Source organism: Strix uralensis, chromosome 13 (genome assembly GCF_047716275.1).
Source record: "Strix uralensis isolate ZFMK-TIS-50842 chromosome 13, bStrUra1, whole genome shotgun sequence".
NCBI lineage: Eukaryota > Metazoa > Chordata > Aves > Strigiformes > Strigidae > Strix > Strix uralensis.
In genome coordinates this window covers 1,738,514-1,756,931 of record NC_133984.1, presented here as the reverse complement: position 1 = coordinate 1,756,931, position 18,418 = coordinate 1,738,514, and the positions used below count along the sequence as shown (strand labels likewise).

Below are 18,418 nucleotides of genomic sequence, written 5' to 3'. Positions count from 1 at the left end.
GCCCGGTCACGCAGAGACCGAGCGAGTGTCACTGGGTCTACCCAGGGACTGCATAAACCACCCAGTGGAACAGCAGAAAACTGAGCTTTGAAGGAGCTCATGGTGCCTGGCTGATCTGCACGAGAAACCCCAGGATGGGCTGTAGAAATGGAAACTATGGGAAAAGAGCTGGGAGGAATTCAGGAATGTGAATTTTCCGTAACACGCTATCTCACACAGTTGGTCCTGAATACCGGCAACGTGCACATCCCCAGCCACGTTCTGGGCTGAGCTTTGGGGCTGCCAAACAACCCAGCTCCACTTGCTGCTGTAAGGCCCAGACGGGTTCATAATCAGAAAAACATTCTCTGTTCACTCCCTACATGGAAGCAAAGACTGCTTTTAATCGAAATAAAACTGCACTACACCACGCCATCCTCTGAGCAGCCGTCCATCGAGGAGGCGGCGCAGCTGGCACAGCACTAGCAAGTGCATTTTGAAGCTGAGCAAAAGAATTACATTTTCTTTTCAGCAAACAAACCTCAATTACGCCACTTGGTCTCTGGTTGCGGGCAAGAGACGCAGCAGCACCAGGCAAGAAAAGAGAGGTGTTAGTTTTGTGCAAGCCAAGCCCTTCTGCTTCAGACTTTGATGTGATGAACTGGAGAGCGTGTCTTTCAAGCAGGCGAGAGCAGCGGCAGCAAGATGCTGCACACAGCAGCAGTCAGCACAGCGTCTCACACTGCGAGGGTCCATACGTTGTCAGACCATCCAGATGTTTCCATCCAGTGAGCCAGGCCAGCTGCTGCACAGCTGCCTCAAGCCGGGCTTTGTTAGCTCTGGTGCAAAAGCCGCGATGGGGAAGCGCTCGCTCGTGGCTCGCTTACAGGTTCTTACTTTCTGACGCAGAAACAAAATGGTTTTGTACAGTCCTATCAGTTTGCCAAGATGAATTAAAGTGTTTAAGTATTATTTTAAGCTGGTGGGTACTGCTTGTGCCACTGCAGTAGCTGCTTTCTCCATCATATGGACACTGTAGACCAAGGCACTGAAAAGACTTTCTTGAGGTATAAAGAAAAAAGTCAGGAAAACAACTTCATAAATAGTTCTGTCCACGCTCAATTCCTAAAACGAGGACTAAACTGGCTTGTAAGATTTGCAAGCGGGCTCTCGTCTTTCTGAAATACCACTTACCCCCAGCTTACTCCCAATCCTTTAAAGCTCAACGTTCAGTTCTAAGTGTACACATGGTGCACGAGGGTATTCCTGAGCTGCTCCTCTGAAGTGAACCCCACCGACTCTTCCCCAGGAAAAATCTGATTTTACCACTCTCTCTTTTTTTACAATCATTCATTGTATCATTATCCTCTTCTTTTAACCCAGAAAACTGCTGGGTACCACATATGGACCAGCAGAACTCCTTGGACTACTGGAGCTGGCCAGTAGCTTTTTGCTTGACTTTGGGCACTGGGAAACAGGCAACAAGCCCAGGAGCAGAGGACGGGGAACACACCACTGTGTCCCGCAGATCCCCAAACCCACAGCTCGGTGCGGCACACGGATGGGGGGGTCTCATCCACACACTCCGCACGCTCACCGTTAATGGGAAACACTGCTGCAGCGGAGGAAAATTAGGAAAACAACCCACTCCTACAAGCCAGGGAGCATTTTCCTACTTTTCCGGGTGAGACGAACAGCTACATAGCTTGGGGCTCGGTATAACAAAAAAAATACTGTCTACAGACAGAATTTTGCAACCTCTCCAAACGTCACCCCAGGTCATATTTTTGCCCGTGATGGGGACACAAAACCTGAGCACAACGCCGAAGCCTGCGCAGCCCCACGCGGCACCGTGCAGCCGCCAGCCCCGCGGCGCTGCCAGCGCGGGCATGCACCCGCAGCAGCACGTGCTAAGGACGGACCCACAAACCTTCTGAGAGCTTGAAACTGAAGAAGGATGGAAACTGTTTAACTTTTGCCAGGAAAAAGTATCAAATATATCCTCACTGGATTTTTCAGACAGTTTGGTTTGTGTTTGTTTGTTGTATTTTTATTTTTTTTTCTAAAGCTGAAACTGGCTTTCTAAATCATCCTAGTCAGACAAACAAATAGGGACATCACCCTGATTCAATAACCAAACAAAAATTATTCCACTGGCCAGGTTTTGCTACAAATTAAGTGCACCAAAGCCTTTATTTTTCCCATAGTACACACTGAATCTGCTAAAAACTGGTCATCGATGCAGCCGGCCATGCTGCCTGCAAAGCCCAACTCAGGTCAAGGGCAGGATCTGGCTAAAATCCTGTTCCTAAGGAGCAACAGCATCAGCGACCGGCTGGAACTGCCACTGTCTGGGTCACACCGGAGCTCCTGGGATGATTTTGGTGTCATGATGTTTTATTCCCCTGACCCTGGGATCAGCCAAACTGGGGAAGGCTCCCACGCACCCCCAAAGAAAAGGGATATTTTACCACAACCTTAAATAAACAAAAAGCAGAGGGGACAAGATGCTGCCAGGAACTACAAAGGGCAATTGCAAACACAACAGCAGATAAAGCAGATGGATGTTTTCATCATTTGCACTGCAGAGCAACACATGGGATACGTCCCCACGCCCACGAGGAATGAATTCAACTGCAGCCAGAAACCACGTTACGCAGTCAAATTTCAATTTATAAGCATTACCTGCTTATCCTGAAAAAGCCCACAAATAAAATCCAGGACAGTAGAAATTAGTAATATTGTGATGAGAAAAGAACAAATGATAAAGGATCTCACATGGAGAGAAGGATGCTGGAAATGCTGATGCAGAGGTCTTAAGGTCCCCAAGGTGGGAAATGCTTTTGGTGGTTTTATTACCACAGAGATCTGATGCCCAACAGCCAAAAGGAGATGGAGATGCTTGGTCTGGATCATATTCAGACTCAGTTCTGGCCTTCCTTAGCTTTTCGTGCACAGAAAGAACAGTTTGGGGTTTTATTAGCAGACTGGGGAAGCAGAGCGAACACAGCCAGTGTGAGGAACCAGGCTCTTGTGCTGGACCTGACTGTCCTTACTCAAAAGAAGAAAACCTCCATAAACAGGAAGTAGCAAAGAATAGAAACTACCAATAAAACAGCCTTATAAAATGGATTATTTTGGAATTACACCAACACTGAGATGATGGTATTTTGGTAGCAGCAGTCCACCGGATTTGTGTCCCTCCGGAGGGTCACTCCCGCTCCTCTGGCAACACCTTCACTCACAGCTGAGTTTTTATTTTACAAAAAATTAAAAATGCTGTATTATTGATGAGACTCAGGGTCCTGTCTGCTCCCACACCCTCAGCTTCCTCCCCAGTATCCGTGAAATCCATCTGCCAAACATGCAGAAGCAGCACCAGGCAAGGTAAATATTTAGCTGGACTGGGGTTAAGCTTTTTAAAGCGTAGCCCTGCTCCTTCCCATGAACTCAGACCGCGCTCTGTTGACACTCGGTAGGTCAACAACCAATTGCCCAGCTCAACCCACATTTGATTTGAATCCCATCTCTCAGGAGTGTCCTACAAGTGTCCTACAGAAGAACAAACCCACCGAGGAGGTAAGATAGGGGCTTTAACATGCGAGGAAATGTCTTGATGCTCAGAGCAATCCAAAACTTTGGAGAAGGCAGAGCATTAAAAGCTGGTGTGCCTACGCGGTGTGCCAAACCCCGGCTGATCTCACCTCTCTCTGCTCTCCAGGCTCCACAGGTTCCCGTGGAGGAGCTGCGGCAGCCCCGGCATCAAGAGAAGAGCAAGATGCTGTGATGCCAAGAGGAGAAACACCAGAGCTGCAGCTGCCTCTGCCCCGAGGTGTCAGGAAGGGTGGCTGGGCTCCTCACCGCTGGGTGCGATGTGTGACACCGGGTGACACCCATGGGCTGCCCAGACACCGGTGTCAGGCAGGTTTGCTCAGCAAAGGTCTGACCGCAGGAGAGCAGAGGCAGCTGAGGAGGAGGAGGAGGGAAGGAAATGCTCCCTTCTGCACTGACTGCTGCCAAAGAGCAGCTGAGGTCAAGTTTTTAAGATGCGAACAAACCAAGACCCTATGGCTTGGGAGGGCTTTGCAGTGCAGCCCCCCAGCGAGGCCAGAGCTGCCACACACATCTGAAATGGGTACGATGGGGGCTCAAGCCTTCACCCAGCACCTCTCTTCCCACAGCAGCCCCACGAGCTCAGTGAAACGAGAACGCTAAAACCATCCTAACGTTAATAGTAATGTCACGACCAATACTGACGACATACAGCAGCCTACCAAAACACGACATGCCCAGAAAGACAGAAGGAGACCATATTGCTTCGGGTCAGAGGTAAACTCAAATAACAGATACATACATCGGACTAATTCAGATACACTTCGCAATACCAGAATATTCTAGGCCCCCAAAAGGGCACGTTTCTGCCTACAGCCCTTCACACTGCGGCTCTGCACGCAGGGCTGAGTTCAAAGTGGGAATGCTTCCCCAGTACAGCAATACTGGGAAGAGATCCTGAAGTACACGCGTGACCTTAGTTACAGAAATCCAGAAAAAATGATGATCAGCCCCTGCCTCGGTACCAGATGCTCACATATATCACTCGGCAGGGATAGCAGAAAGTCAGACAACTTTATGCAGCAAGGTCAACATTCAAAAGGAGAAGAAATCCAAGTCCTCTTTCAACTTTTAGAGTGGAGGAAAAAAAAGGAAAAGGAGTATCTGAAAGGGATGAAATATGCCCAGCACCCTAGAAGCACTAGAGGTAAATCCCCCCAAAAGTCAGCTAACTCTGCTAAGAAACCACTTCAACCAAACGTGCAAACCACTCTGCACCTCCTGAATTTGCTTTCTTCTCAGATGCTGTCAGTCTTCCATTAGCAAAAGACAGCAGGGATTTATAAAACAGCTGTTTCTGTGCAGACACGATATCCAGCAGCATGTCCCAACACCTACCCCTTTGGTGCTGCCTTATCATCTCACCCACACCCCTTAAGTGGCTCTTTGTCAGACACCGGAGTGTTGACATATCCTGTTCTGCAGAATTATGCAAAATGGAAAGCAACAAAAGGTTGGGCTGCGCATGTTTCTGTGGATTAGCTGCTATCATCCTTCTAGCCAGGAGCAGTACTTGTACTGTGTATTTATCAAGATAATTCTCTTACACATGCATTAAGCAGAATACTCAATAAAAGTTAGAAACACTTTAAAGCACCATAACAAACTTGTTGCTATGTTGGACCTTGTTTGCTGTGCTGGACCTTGTTCTCACCAACCAGGAGGGGCTGGAGGGGAGTGTGGAAGCTCAAGGGCAGCCTCAGCTGCAGCATCCATGAAATGGTGGAGTTCAAGGTCCTTAGGGCAGCGAGGAGGGTACACAGCAAGCTCGCTGCCCTGGACTTCAGGAGAGCAGCCTCTGGCCTCTTCAGGGATCTGCTTGGCAGAGTAGCATGGGATAAAGCCCTGGAGGGAATAGGGGCCCAAGAAAGCTGGTTAATATTCACGGATCACCTCCTCCAAGCTTAGGAGCGACGCATCCTGACAAAGAGGAAGTCAGGCAAGAACACCAGGAGGCTGCATGGATCAACAAGAAGCTCCTGGACAAGCTCAAACACAAAACGGAAGCCTACAGAGGGTGGAAGCACAGACCGCGAGCCTGGGAGGGATACAGAGAAACTGTCCGAGCAGCCAGGGATCAGGTTAGGAAGGCCAAAGCCCTGAGAGAATTAAATCTGGCCAGGGGCGACAAGGGCAACAAGAAAAGCTTCCATAGGTACATCGGTGATAAAAGGAAAACTAGGGAAAATGTGAGCCCTCTCTGGAAGGAAACAGGAGACCTGGTTACCCAGAATATGGAGAAGGCTGAGGTACTCTGTTTTTTGCCTCAGTCTTCACCAACAAGTGCTTCAGTCACACCACCCAAGACACAGAAGGCAAAGGCTTCACTGGGAGAATGAAGAACACCCACTGTAGGAGAAGATCGTGCTGCAGTTAGAGGTTCATCCACGTTCCAGCATCCGTTCTTGACACCAGTGTCAGACCATATCGTTTAAGAGCAGTTATTTACTGGCAAGCAGATTTTGAGACGTGTCATGACGTGGTACGGGAGTCTTTCCATCCATGTGGTCATGGTAGTCAATGCCTCTTGCTGTAACCAGATCAGAAAACCTCTGACCTAGGGAAAAGCAGAAATGTACCCGCAAAACCCTGGGTTACAAGCACGAGGAGCCCAGAGCACAAGACCAATGTCTCACAGGAGTGCTTGGAGAAGACCTCCACGGTCACATCACGTAGGGGAGGGCTATCATTCATAGGTTACAAACAAGGTTGGGATAATACCCTTAAATAGCTGCTCCGCTCCCCATTTCACTCCTGCCATCTGCCCGGGCATGCACGAGGCGCGAGCTGCTCACAGACTTCAGCTGACACCACAAACACCTTGGGTCACATTCGGCACGGGCCACGTCAGCTGCGAGGCCGACCAGGACTCCTCAGCCAAAAACTCGGTCGTGATTGCCTGAGCCAAGAAAATCCCACCCCAAGCCCCCTCAAACTCTAACAACATTGGTCCTAATTTGTCATTTCTACATGTGCCACTAGAGAAAGCCAGAGTAACTGACAGTAAATACAGAGAGAATCTGCTCTTGAAAAAAAACTATTAGAGAAAACAAATTTCAAATTAAAGTCCTGTGCCTCTGATGTGCATACTGCCAGCTTGCCATGTTACCAAAACTCTAATTTTAAGTTTAAAAAAAACCCCAACAAACCCAACAGAACGCATTTATCAAACTCTAGGCATTAAATCCTGTATCTTCACTAATTACGCAACCTCTCTTTTCCTAACAACTGATTAAGAGACTTAAACTTCAAATCCAAGAATAGGGCCCCTCGGTGGCCCATTACATCAAAAAGCACAGCCAAGCAGAACGAGAGGAAAAAAAGCTTTATTCATGCTTTGCAATCAGTAGTTTGGGCATGACAAATCCCTCTGAAAACAGAAGAGCGCTCTGTTCGCAGACACTGTCACAGCTAGCAAGATGCTCCTTCTTTCCAGTTTATCCTAGGTCAAACAACTTGTGCAAAATTAATTCTTATTTTCTGTAGAGCAAATGCTCAGAAGCTCCATTACTCAATGTCTGAAGGGCTGGCTTTCTCTTCACAAATCAACAACAGCAACAGCAAAAAAGGAATTAAACAAGACACAAAACATGAGCTTTTATATAGCTTGAGGTCATGTTTGTCTTTCTTCTGGTAGAAGGGACAATGCTCATCTCAAATGTACTGGGTAGCTGGGGCACACAGATAAAATGGAGAGGCGAGGAGATATTATAACGAACATAAAAATAAAAACTAAAAAAAATTAGTGTTAGGAGGAAAAAAATAAGCTCATGCAAATGCAAGCACAGGCCAGTTCTGTTGAGGAATCAGTTAGGAGCCTGCTCCGCCGCTGCAGTGCCTCGCTAGCAGAGCCTCTATTTGCAGGACCCAGTACAGCAATTTTTGGGGTGAGAAGGAATTATGTATCACATTTAAACAATTTTAACCAACACCCACCCATCAGCAGATTTACAGGCTTATCGCTCATTTTTCAGCGGAGACGACGGAGCGATGCAATTTCAAGAATCGTTTCAAACAGTTGTAATGAAAATATGCACATGGGTTTGAAGTGCATTTCGCCAGCTTGAAGTCATATGTTGCCTAAGAGACTTTACAAAATAATCTGGAGAAAGAACAGTACATAAACACAGTGCCTACATAAGCAAAGAGCCTGGAAAAAAAAAAAAGAATAAAGGTTACCGAATACTCTGGCAGGGTTTGAAAGAGATTCCGTATCAGCTGACAATCTTTCCAGATTAACACAGATAATGCACCGATACTTGAACTTTTAAAGATTTATTTTGCAAATAGTGAGAAGCAACCATTGGATGGAGGAGCAATATGAGCTCGATCTAAAAATAAAAATGCTTCAAAAGAGAGAACAAACCAACAAGGAAAACTACCTGCTGCAGGGTGACAGAAACCTTCAAATAAAAATTTCTAAAAAAATCTGGTTTGTGCATGATCTGCCCAAGAAAATGCAATTTCTATCGCTGCTCCAAGGCATCAGTGCATGCTAGCTTTTTTTTTTTTAACTTGCTTTTAATTGTTGCTTTTAGTTCAGTTCCTCTCAGTTTTTCATGTCCTCTATACAGGCACGTCCTTGTTGGTGGTTTTCACCCTGACGCAGGAGGGATTTCAGGAGGAAATGCCATTTTAAGGCTACCAAACCACCCAGCAGCAGGCAAAGACCCGAAACTTCCAATCCACTTCATCAGTACCCGAATCTTCATCCCACAAACCTCCGGGACAGACATTTTTAACTACTACAAACCCAAGCCTGTTGCTGAACATCCTCTATGGTGATACCCCACTAAATCGGTTTTGAGCAAATACCCTCAGGTTTGCAGAGCATTTCCCTGCGGCTGCAAATCACCCTCCAAACCCCAACTTTCCTGGGCAACTCAGCGTCACAGAAGACCCAAAGAGACGCAGGGGCACACTATACCCTACCTTTTTTATTTTTTTGACTACCATAACTTTCTGCCAGACAGACTGGAGCAGTCCCCGAGAGGTCTAGAAGCCATAAATCATGGCAGTCCCGACACCGGGGAACACGTACTCACCCATTAATCTCTGCAGCAGCTCAATACCAACACATGGACAACTCAGAGCCTTGGTCCCAGACGCTACAAATTAGTTCTAACTATGCAAATCACAGCCATAAAACAAAAAAATTCAAAACAATAGAAGAGAATCCAAACCTTACCAAGAGACCATTTTCTCGCAATGTAATTTTTTGTCAAAGCTTGCTCCATAAATCAGAGCAGAAATGGCCCGGTTTTGATGACTTCATTTGAGGATGAATGCGTCGAAGCCTCTTCTAGAGCAAAAAAAGACTTTTCCAGATTCACCTGACGTGCTCTGCAGCAGATTTACTGATGGCAGGTTCGCAGGGGTGCCTGTGCCAGTGCCCAGGGAGCAGAGGGGACGTGGCATGGTTCCCATCCCCTTTGCTCAGGGACCAGTAGCAGCTAAAAAGGCTGATTTTCCAATGTTTCTCATCTCCATGGAACAGCCTGCCCGTACCTGGCACTTAGGCAAGAGGAAGATGCCCGCCGTCCTGCCACAAGACAGGCAGCGGTGGAGAGGGAGAACTGGTAGGCAAAAAAAAACCCCAAACCACCCCAAAATAACCCACAATCCTTTTCCATTTAACCCGACAGGATGGTTAACCTGCGGCACTGGAGTAAAACACTCCTGCAGCATGGGGTGCTCCGTGCCAGCTCCATTCGACCTGCCCACCTCGATGCCCCGAGGCTCAGAGCAAAGGCACGACACAGGGCCAGCATCCCGCGGCCGTGCTGGGCAAGATCCTGCTCCGAAACCTGACGTGGCGCTCGCCACCGCACGCGGTTCTTAACAGGGAATAAATATCGCTGTCCCACTCCATAGAAACCCCTCAGTGCCTCCAAAAGAGTTGCTAGGGCACGGAGAAATGGAACCGACGGCTCGCAAAAGCCAAGCCACTGTCCTGCCCGCACGCGTCCCGCCGGCTGATGAAGGTTTTCAGGGCATGTGCCTCTCCCACCTGAAACAGTTAAGTTTGACTTTGACAGCCTTCTGCAAGTGAAAGCTGGGCTCTTCCTCAAGCTGCTCTGGCAGTTTGGGATGCCTTTTTTTCATTAAATCACTCGTTCCAAGTTGAGAGCTTTCCGTAAATTTAATTTGAGCTAATCACTTTCTTGCCAAAGGAGAAAAACAAATCAAAGGTTTATTTTAATGCTATTGAATTCAATGCCTGTAAATTTAATTTCTATCTGTACTTTTGTTTAAACATTTTACAGTGTTAATTACAATAAGCAATGCAAATTAGTCTTCCAGTGTAATAAAAGGCCTGTTATAACAGATAATAAATAGCTTTGAACCATAAGCTCATTAAGATGCTGTTGAAGTGCGTGCTTTGACTCACAGGTTAAGATCAAAATCTCCATCCTAAAACCAGGATGAGGATCTTTGTGGCAACTACAAGCTGCAAGTGCTGACGCAGAGCGTTGCATTCTTTCCAAAGGAAGATCCTGGAGCAAGCGGACACTCTGAAACCAAAGACATGGAAACCAAAAACCTCAATGTCTGGACTTGGGACTCCAACTAAGCTATTTTAGACAGGTACCATGAAGCGCCACTCATTATTTCTTCTTAGCAGTGACCATTTAAATGCCAAGCTTGGTGCAAATAAATTATTTCTTTATTCGAACAACTGATATCCTCCAAGCCATGCAGCCCTGATCCCCTTTCTTCAGTCTGCAGGGAAAATCAGCTGCACTGTCAAACACGTTCCTTCCTTGCAGTACGTGCAGGACAAGCTCGGCGCCTTTCTAGTCTTCCACATGGGTGGAATAAGGTCTCACCTTAACCTGCTCTCAGCCTGCAGCCCAAGGCAGAAACACTGACTGAGTGGCAGGAGGGATGGAGCGAGGGGCCAGGCTGTGTGTGATTGGCTCTGAACTCCAGCTCCTGGCCGGTGACTGCCAGGAGGGGATGGCTTTGCCAAAACCCCACCAAGGGTGCCCAGGCAGGGGCACGGCGCGTTCCCCGGCGGAGGTTACAAGACCTGGGAGAGATTCGGCAGACCCGGACACGGAGCCAAGCAGCAAAGTTCTCCTTGTTGGACTTCAGGCTGGCTACAGGATAGGCAGGATTTTGAAGACATCTGGTTGATCCTCCCCTCGTGATTCAAAAGTCTGAGAAAGATGAAGGTTGCCTGCCAACACGTTTACATGCCTGATATACTGTTGACACGGAGCCAGAAAAGGCTTACCACTTCCAACGTGCAGCAGGTGATCTGCTGATATGAAATGCAGCACTGCTGCCAGCCAGGGCTTGCACGGGATCCTGGTCTATCCGAGGTAAAACCGTTTGGCAGCCCTGTGCTGTGACACAGACACCTGCACATCCCACAGGGATGCAGGGATGTCCTCCCACCCTGGGCCACCACGTCCCACGAGGCAGATCTGAGCCCTCAACCTGCAGAGGAGCAGCCGCAGCTACACACTGGGGCCGAGACGTGGGGAGATCTGAAAAGGCACTTAAATATAGTCAATTAGCAAGAAGCAAATCTCTCTCACAGGTCAGAAATGAGACAGCGATATGAATACACCTTGCTGGTGAGCAGGACACTGGCCCCGTTCTCTGCACCTCGCCATCCTTGACCTCCACCCAACTCCAAACCGGCCAAGGTTGACCAAGCACCAGCACCAAGATCCTGCTGACACTCCTCCTCTCCCACTTTTCGGAAGGACACCAGCTCCAACACCGATGTAATCGGCCCCCGTGGTCCTCATGGCACCTCTTGTGGGTCCAGGGATGATGCAGCCTCAGCCCAAGGAACGTCCCTTTCCTCCGCACAGTGCTGGGGGTGGTTCGCCCAGAAGAGGAGGATGTGGATCTTCTCCTTACTGGTGGCTCCCAACAGGCTGGACACCAAGATCACCATCTCACTTTCTGCTGGAGGGAGGTACGAAGGCTGTGCGTTTGGAGCACCAGCTCAGCACGGAGAGAGAGCTTTGATGCTTATAGTTTGGTCCTGAGAGGAATCATACCCTTCTTACTAAATGGGAAATTAAGTAGTTAAAAAAAAAAAAAAAATCAAACCATGAATCAAGAAAGTCTATCCTTAACACCATCACTAGCCATTCCATAGATTCAGGCCATGTCCTACCTAAGGCAAAAGATGTTTAGAGAACAATCCTATAATCAATATTTAAGTACCTTTTGCTGAAATGCCAATGTTTCACTAGCAAATGCCCCTGCCTGATCAGTTTTCCTGCCTGCTGCAGCTCAAGCGCTGGCTGAAAGGAGGATTTATCACAGAGAGGAGACCACCGCTCGCAGCCTTTTCAGTCACCACCTCCCTACCTACTTTCCTGACCAAAGATGAGAAATCCTGGGCAAAACCACCACCAACTGCTCTGAAGGCGGCAGATCTTACAACCCCACATCTGGCACATCAATGGCTTTCCTTGATCCCTTCTGCATGGTGCAAGTGACATCAGCTCATTGATCTCAGAAGTTAATATGGGTTTCAAAATAAAACACGCAGGCAGGTGTTCTTCTCTGCAGTTGGCCTTTTGTCTCTGTTTTATATGCAAGAACAGCTAACGGGAGCTTTAGGAAAGTGGCACGGGTCTGGCTGGAGGTGGTGGCATGGTGTCTCAGCACGCTGGGCTGCGTTCCAGGAGATCTGGATTCAAAATGTTGGCTCCGCCACAAGCCTCCGGCACAACCTTTGGCCAACGAGGCTGCTCTGCACCAACATCTTCCATTTATGAACCGGGGTGACACTGTCCCCAACCCAACTGGCCTCCTCCTGCTCTGCACAGCTCCTGCAAGGACAAAGTCCACCCATGTTGCAAACATGACTGGAAACGAAAAGCAAAGCCTATATTTGCAGCTGAAAAGGAAGAGCCTTGACCAGATTCTCTAGGTATATAAAATAACCGCAATGTGCAAGAAAGACGAAGGAGCTGAGGCTTGGAGAGACACAGAAAATGAGGCCAAAACCAAAGAAAAAGCAATGCTTAATAGTGAGGTGCACAGCAAAGGGCAGCGTTGTGCCCTTTTGGGGTCATACAAAAGGTCTGATGAAGGTTGGCTGGTTCAACCCAAGGGTGCGTGGAAAGGCGAGATGCCCCTAGCTCACAGTTCTGGAAACATAAGCCTCATTTATTCTTCCTGGAAAAGTATGGGCAACTGAAGAGAGATCTGGTAGGTTTGTGCTATAAAAAGAGAATGGCACAACACAGACAAGAAGGAATTTTCCATTCAGAATTAATTTGTTTTCATTAACACCCAATTCCATTGCTCACTATTAGAAGAAAAGCTCTTTTGTTAAAATTTGTAGGGGCTGAAAAGGCCAATGAAGGGCTGAAAATGCTCCTCCCCATAACAATGGATTCGCTACACAAGATTGCCCACAGAAATAAGCAATATCAGGCTTCATATTCCTGATATTTCAGAGGTTAGAAAGTGTAGGGAAGCCACTTAGAAGCAGAGTTTGGTCTCCTCCTGCCATAAACTGCCAAGTTATTTTCTCTTCAATATAGGAACCCCACAAACCCCAGGGAAAGCAGCAGCCATACAGGGATATGAGCACCTTCATTAATAAGCTCCTTCCATACATTAGGATAATTATTGGCATGTAAAGAGAAAAGCATAATCCAGCTAGAGGTGTTGGAACAAGGAAGGAAATCCAGTAGAATCAGATTAATATAAACAGCAAGGTGACTCTGCCCTTCTTCCCTAAAGGCTAACATTCAAAAAAGTGAAGTGAAACAAATGCTGAGACAGCCCTGAAGGTAAAAAGAGGAATAAAAGTCACTCATCAGGTTGCAAAAGGAGGTTTTTTTGAAAACTAGCGTATGTTTTACAGATGAGAAATTTAGTACTGCAATCTCTTTGTACAGAGTCGATGCAAAACTCTGGGAAATCCAGGATCAATTGCAAATATTTACTCCTGATAAAGGTACTTTAACAAGTAAAAGGAGATTTCACAGAGGAGTAAAAATCAGCAGAGATGGAGGATGTGGGCTAATAAAGCTCTAAGAAAACCGCACACAAAATACTACGAGCCTGCCTGTTTCTAGGTATCACAAACTACTGCCCTTTGGCTCCCTACACTCATTTAAATCCCTTTCACGGTGGATAGGAGAGTTTTGCAGTAATTTCCAGCCAAGTTGGTACAAACTTTCACGCAGCTGCTGTGCAATCCTCAATCCGGCAGCACCGCTGTGCCATCCTGGCTCCAGCACCCAGGGGTTGAGAACGGCATGACGTGCACAATGTGGACCATTTTATCACCACCCACGACACAACTATCTCAGCAACGGCACCGGCCGTCCCGGGAAAGGCTCTTGCTGCCTCTCGCCGTGCAGCCCAAGCGGGGATGGCGATGGAAAGCTCCATTTTCAACCCAGGCTGCAGCAGCCAAGCCTGGGCACGGGGATGTGCTGCCTGCCCTCCCCACGCCGCTGCCTCGGCCCTTCCCAGAGCTCTGCTCCCAGCAGCAAGCTCAGACGGGAGTGAAAGATGAACTTTAATGGCAGCACAAGCGGCAAAAGATGAAACAGAGAGGAGTAAGGGGATGCTAACGTCATTTCCCTGGTTGAGCAACGGCCTGCACAAGTTTGCAGCTACTACAAGACTCGTGAACGTGAGACGCAGAAACGTCGAGAGACTGACGGCACTCGGCTGCCTGCAAAGAGCCCGAAAATAATGCCGGGCTGGAAGATGCAAAGCTTCGACCCTGCGGTGCACCCTGTCACCCCTCCTCAGAGAGGCCGGGAGGGGGGCTGGAGATGCCCCCGCGAAGAGGGGAGCATCGGCCGCCCTGGGAAGGCGGCTGAGAAAGGACAGGGACATATATGAAACGTTTCCTGGAGCGGCCGCGGAGACAGCCGGCTTTGCTGGAGACCATGTTTCCACATCGCCCCACAGCTACGAGCGCTCGCGCAGCCCAGTCACGTCTGGCAGCCCGGTGCGAGCTGGCAGCAGCGGCTCCCTCCGAACCCCGGCTTGGGGGGGGGCACCCGCTGCCCCCCAACCCACTGGGCACCCCTGGAAAGCCGACAGGCACCAAGCTCCCTCCTCTGCTCCCTCCAGCTGGGCAGGTCCCACATATATGTGCACGTAGCTGCTCCCCTGCTATACGGTCCAAACTCTGCTCTGTTAGGGTTTTGGGGTTGTGGGGGTTTTTTTAAATACTATGTTTAAAGTTGTATATTGTTCCAAAGTTTCCTTGTTTCATGTCATTGTTTGTTACTGTGTTTGAAAGTTGGCACATATTTGTTCAATTAAAGATTTATTTGCACTATTTGTTGAATAAAGATTATTCTTGCTAAAAGCTAAATAAAGTTTCATAAAAACTCACACATCCCATAAACAAAATACAATGTCCTTTCCAAAAAATTGTTGCACAAAACATTTCAAAATCACTCAATTCATTATACAATAAATCCACACACAAAATAACAAGACCTTGCCAGAATACATAATAAAATCTCATTACAACACTTTCAGACCCGAGCTTCAAAGCGGGAACACAAAGCCTCCATGAACCCCTTGGCCTTGAAAAATCGCCGACAGCGTGGCCGGTGTACCTCCTGAAAGCCTCCGCACCTCCGTCAGCACCCATGGGTGCCAGCTCCCTGCCTCTCGGCCACTCCCGGTGGCTCTAAACCCACGGTGGCTCCTGGCCAGCGGGTCCCCCCCTCCCCTCCCCTCCCCTCCCCTCTCCGGTTCCCCTCCACCCCTGCCCCGGGCTGCCGGGCGCAGCCCATCGCCATTGTGCGGCTCCTCATGGCTGGAGCAGAGATGCTCTCTCATGGCCCGAGCATCACATAAAAGTGCTCGCAAACCACGGAAACAGAAGGCGAGCAGGGCTTCCAGCAGCATCAGGAGGAGTCAGCACAATTGCCACACGAGCCCCGAAAGCAGAGCCCCACTCTTCATTAAAGCAACAGGCGGAGTTTCTAAAAACCACGGATCCTTCCAGAGCCCAGCACATTAATAATCAGGTTGATGACGGTTATGACTTGGCTTTCCAAAGCCCAGCTAGTTGAGGAAAAAAAAAAAAAAAGTCCTTTAAGTTTGCGATGAGGTTTGGGGCAGAAAGCCGTGTTGCAGTACGCTCAGGGAATCCCAGCCATGCAAAAGCATCCCCTGCACTCCCGGACCCGGCGACAGCCCTCGGCACCTCTTGCAAAGCAAAATGGCAGCCCTGGCCGGTTTCACAGATTCATAGAATAGTTTGGGTTGGAAGGGACCTGTAAAGCTGATCTAGTACAACCCCTCTGTGATGAGCAGGGACACACTCAACTAGATCAGGTTGCTCCAAGCCCTGTCCTAACCTGGCCTTGAACGTTTCCACGGATGGGCCACCTACCACCTCTCTGGGCAACCTGGTCCCGTGCACTGGCCAAACATCAACGCTGAGCAACAAGTGTGTGGGCAGCCATGGCCCCGTGCTCCAGCACCCTGAAGGCATCTCGACCTGCCACAGAAGACGACAGCGGCATTGCCACCCAGATACTCCGCCGTTGCCTGCCCTGGTTCCGCCAAAACTGGTTTCAGCTAAACCTTCTGCAGCCCCAAAGCCAAGGAGCCACTCTGGAACAGCCAAGCACGAGCAACCGTCGCTGTCCCAGCACAAGCAACACAGAATCCCAGAATCATCTGGGTTGGAAAAGCCCCTGAAGATCCTCCAGTCCAACCATGAACCTCACACTGACCGTTCTCAACTCCACCAGATCCCTCAGCGCTGGGTCAACCCGACTCTTCAACCCCTCCAGGGATGGGGACTCCCCCCCTGCCCTGGGCAGCCCATTCCAACGCCCAACAACCCCTTCTGCAAAGAAATACTTCCTAAGAGCCAGTCTAAAATACCCGGCTGTGAAAAACGGCCCAGCTCATTTACAACTCCTGAACTCCCCGATTCTCCCCACCAACCAGAATTTGAAAGATGGAGCATTTTTGGGTTTTTTTCCCCCTCAATTTAAGCACTGTAAGAAAAGCCCCAGCGCACAGGGCTCTACAGACGGGCCATCGCCGTGCACCAGCTGCACTGGCCACGCCGCGCTCCCTGCGGCAGAAAACCCAAAGCTTTATGGATGCACTTACCTACTCCCCTCTGAGCAACAGCTGTCCATGTGGATTCAGTTATTTCGGAGCAGCTACTCCGAAATGGCGCTCACAAGAAACCCCCTGCGCAGAGAAGCTCTCGGCAAATATCAAAGAGTGAAGAAAGATAGGACAGATCACGAAAGCCGATGGCAATGGCCAAGACTCGCCTGGCCGGGTGTGACAGAGCTCCCGGGCTCAGCCAAGCAAGGAAAACTCTGGAATAATGCTAGGAAGACCTGCTGAGAGGGATGAGGATATGGAATAAGCTTTCCAAGAAAAATGGAAGCAGAGCTGGCTCTGCTGCCCGAACGGTGAAGGGGAAATCAAGAAAAGCAGCAGAACGCAGAGCACAACGGTGACACCCATCTCCTGACAACCCAGGTGCCAATGGACGTATTTTCCACCTGGATAAACTCCTTCACTTTATTAAAATAAGCTGCTAGAGCTCAGGCCACAGGCGGGGGGACCGGGGACAAACGCGGCTGAAGGACAAAGACCCTTGAAACAGCACTTGGAGAGAAGAGCCAAGATACACAAAGGTCACCCCCATCCCAAAGCAGGGGTTAAAAGCTGTGTTTTTTTCCTGCCATTTCAAGCACATAATCACTTGCATTAGTTGCTAGAGACGCCTCCCTCCCAATTCTTCGCTGAATATATTGTCTCACCAGGCAGAGGAGTATGAACTCATCGTGGTTTCCCAATCCTGACCAGGGGCTCTGCGAGCTACTGGCAATACATATAATAAGTTATTATGCAAATAAAAACTGGACTCAGCCAAGTGAAATATGCTGGCTCTTAAAGTCCCATCTGCATCACAGCAAGGATCTCAATGAACTTTAAAATACTTATTGTCACCACAATGGGCAATATTATATTCTAGTTTGGATCTGTTCCTTCAGAGCATTAGCTCTCATTTGTAGATATTTTTAGATTTTCCTATCCCACTCCTCATTATGAAACACTGAGCTGCAGATTGATTTATTTCTTAAAAGCAAGTTGCTGTTTTCCCAATAACAGATTTAACAAATTTGTTCCACCTGTTCAGTTATGCTTCCAATGTCTTTTTTGTGGTTTCATTGAAGTTTTTTTTAATCCAAACCTCAAAGACTCTAAACTCAGCATTAAAAGACAAGCTCAGCATCATCACTACCACTCACAATTCAAATGCTGCTCCAAATTACTGCAAGCTTTCATTTGTAAGTCGATACAGACAGCAAGATTATTAAGCTTAATGGCTGTGGGCACAAACACACGCTCTTCGGAGGGCATTCTCCTACTGTAAATCCTACCTCTGCAGCACACAGGGGCTCGCTGCATTATCCTCAGCATCTTCTTCCCGTCACCTCGGCTAACCTTAGCCACTGATTACAAATAGAGAGCTAGTTAAAAAAAAAAAAAATTAAATAACCCTATACATATTCATCAGAGCCCAGCGTTTTTCATCACTTTATCACACCAGCATAGGTCAGACACTGGGACGGGGAGCCCTGGGAAGGGCAACAGCTCACAGGACACCTCTTGGTCTGGAGGTGATTGATATGGAGCCATAAACACCCCCCTTTTATTCCAAGGTGCAGGGCTGTGACCCTGAGACTTGAAAGAAAAGCTTGGTGCTGTGATATTTCGTTAATGCTATGACAAGCAGCTTTCTTGCGTACTCAGCTCACTGAGGAACTTTATGGGTTAATTGTAATAACAGCAGATGGACCGTCACCTTACCAGCAAGAAA

At 48.4% G+C, this 18,418-nt stretch overlaps 1 protein-coding gene across 4 annotated transcripts in view; it reads right to left on the bottom strand.

Moving 5' to 3' along the window:
- Positions 1 to 18,418, bottom strand: part of EDA (ectodysplasin A) — an 83,637-nt gene that overhangs the window by 46,706 nt on the left and 18,513 nt on the right. The gene's annotated exons all lie outside the window — the stretch shown is intronic.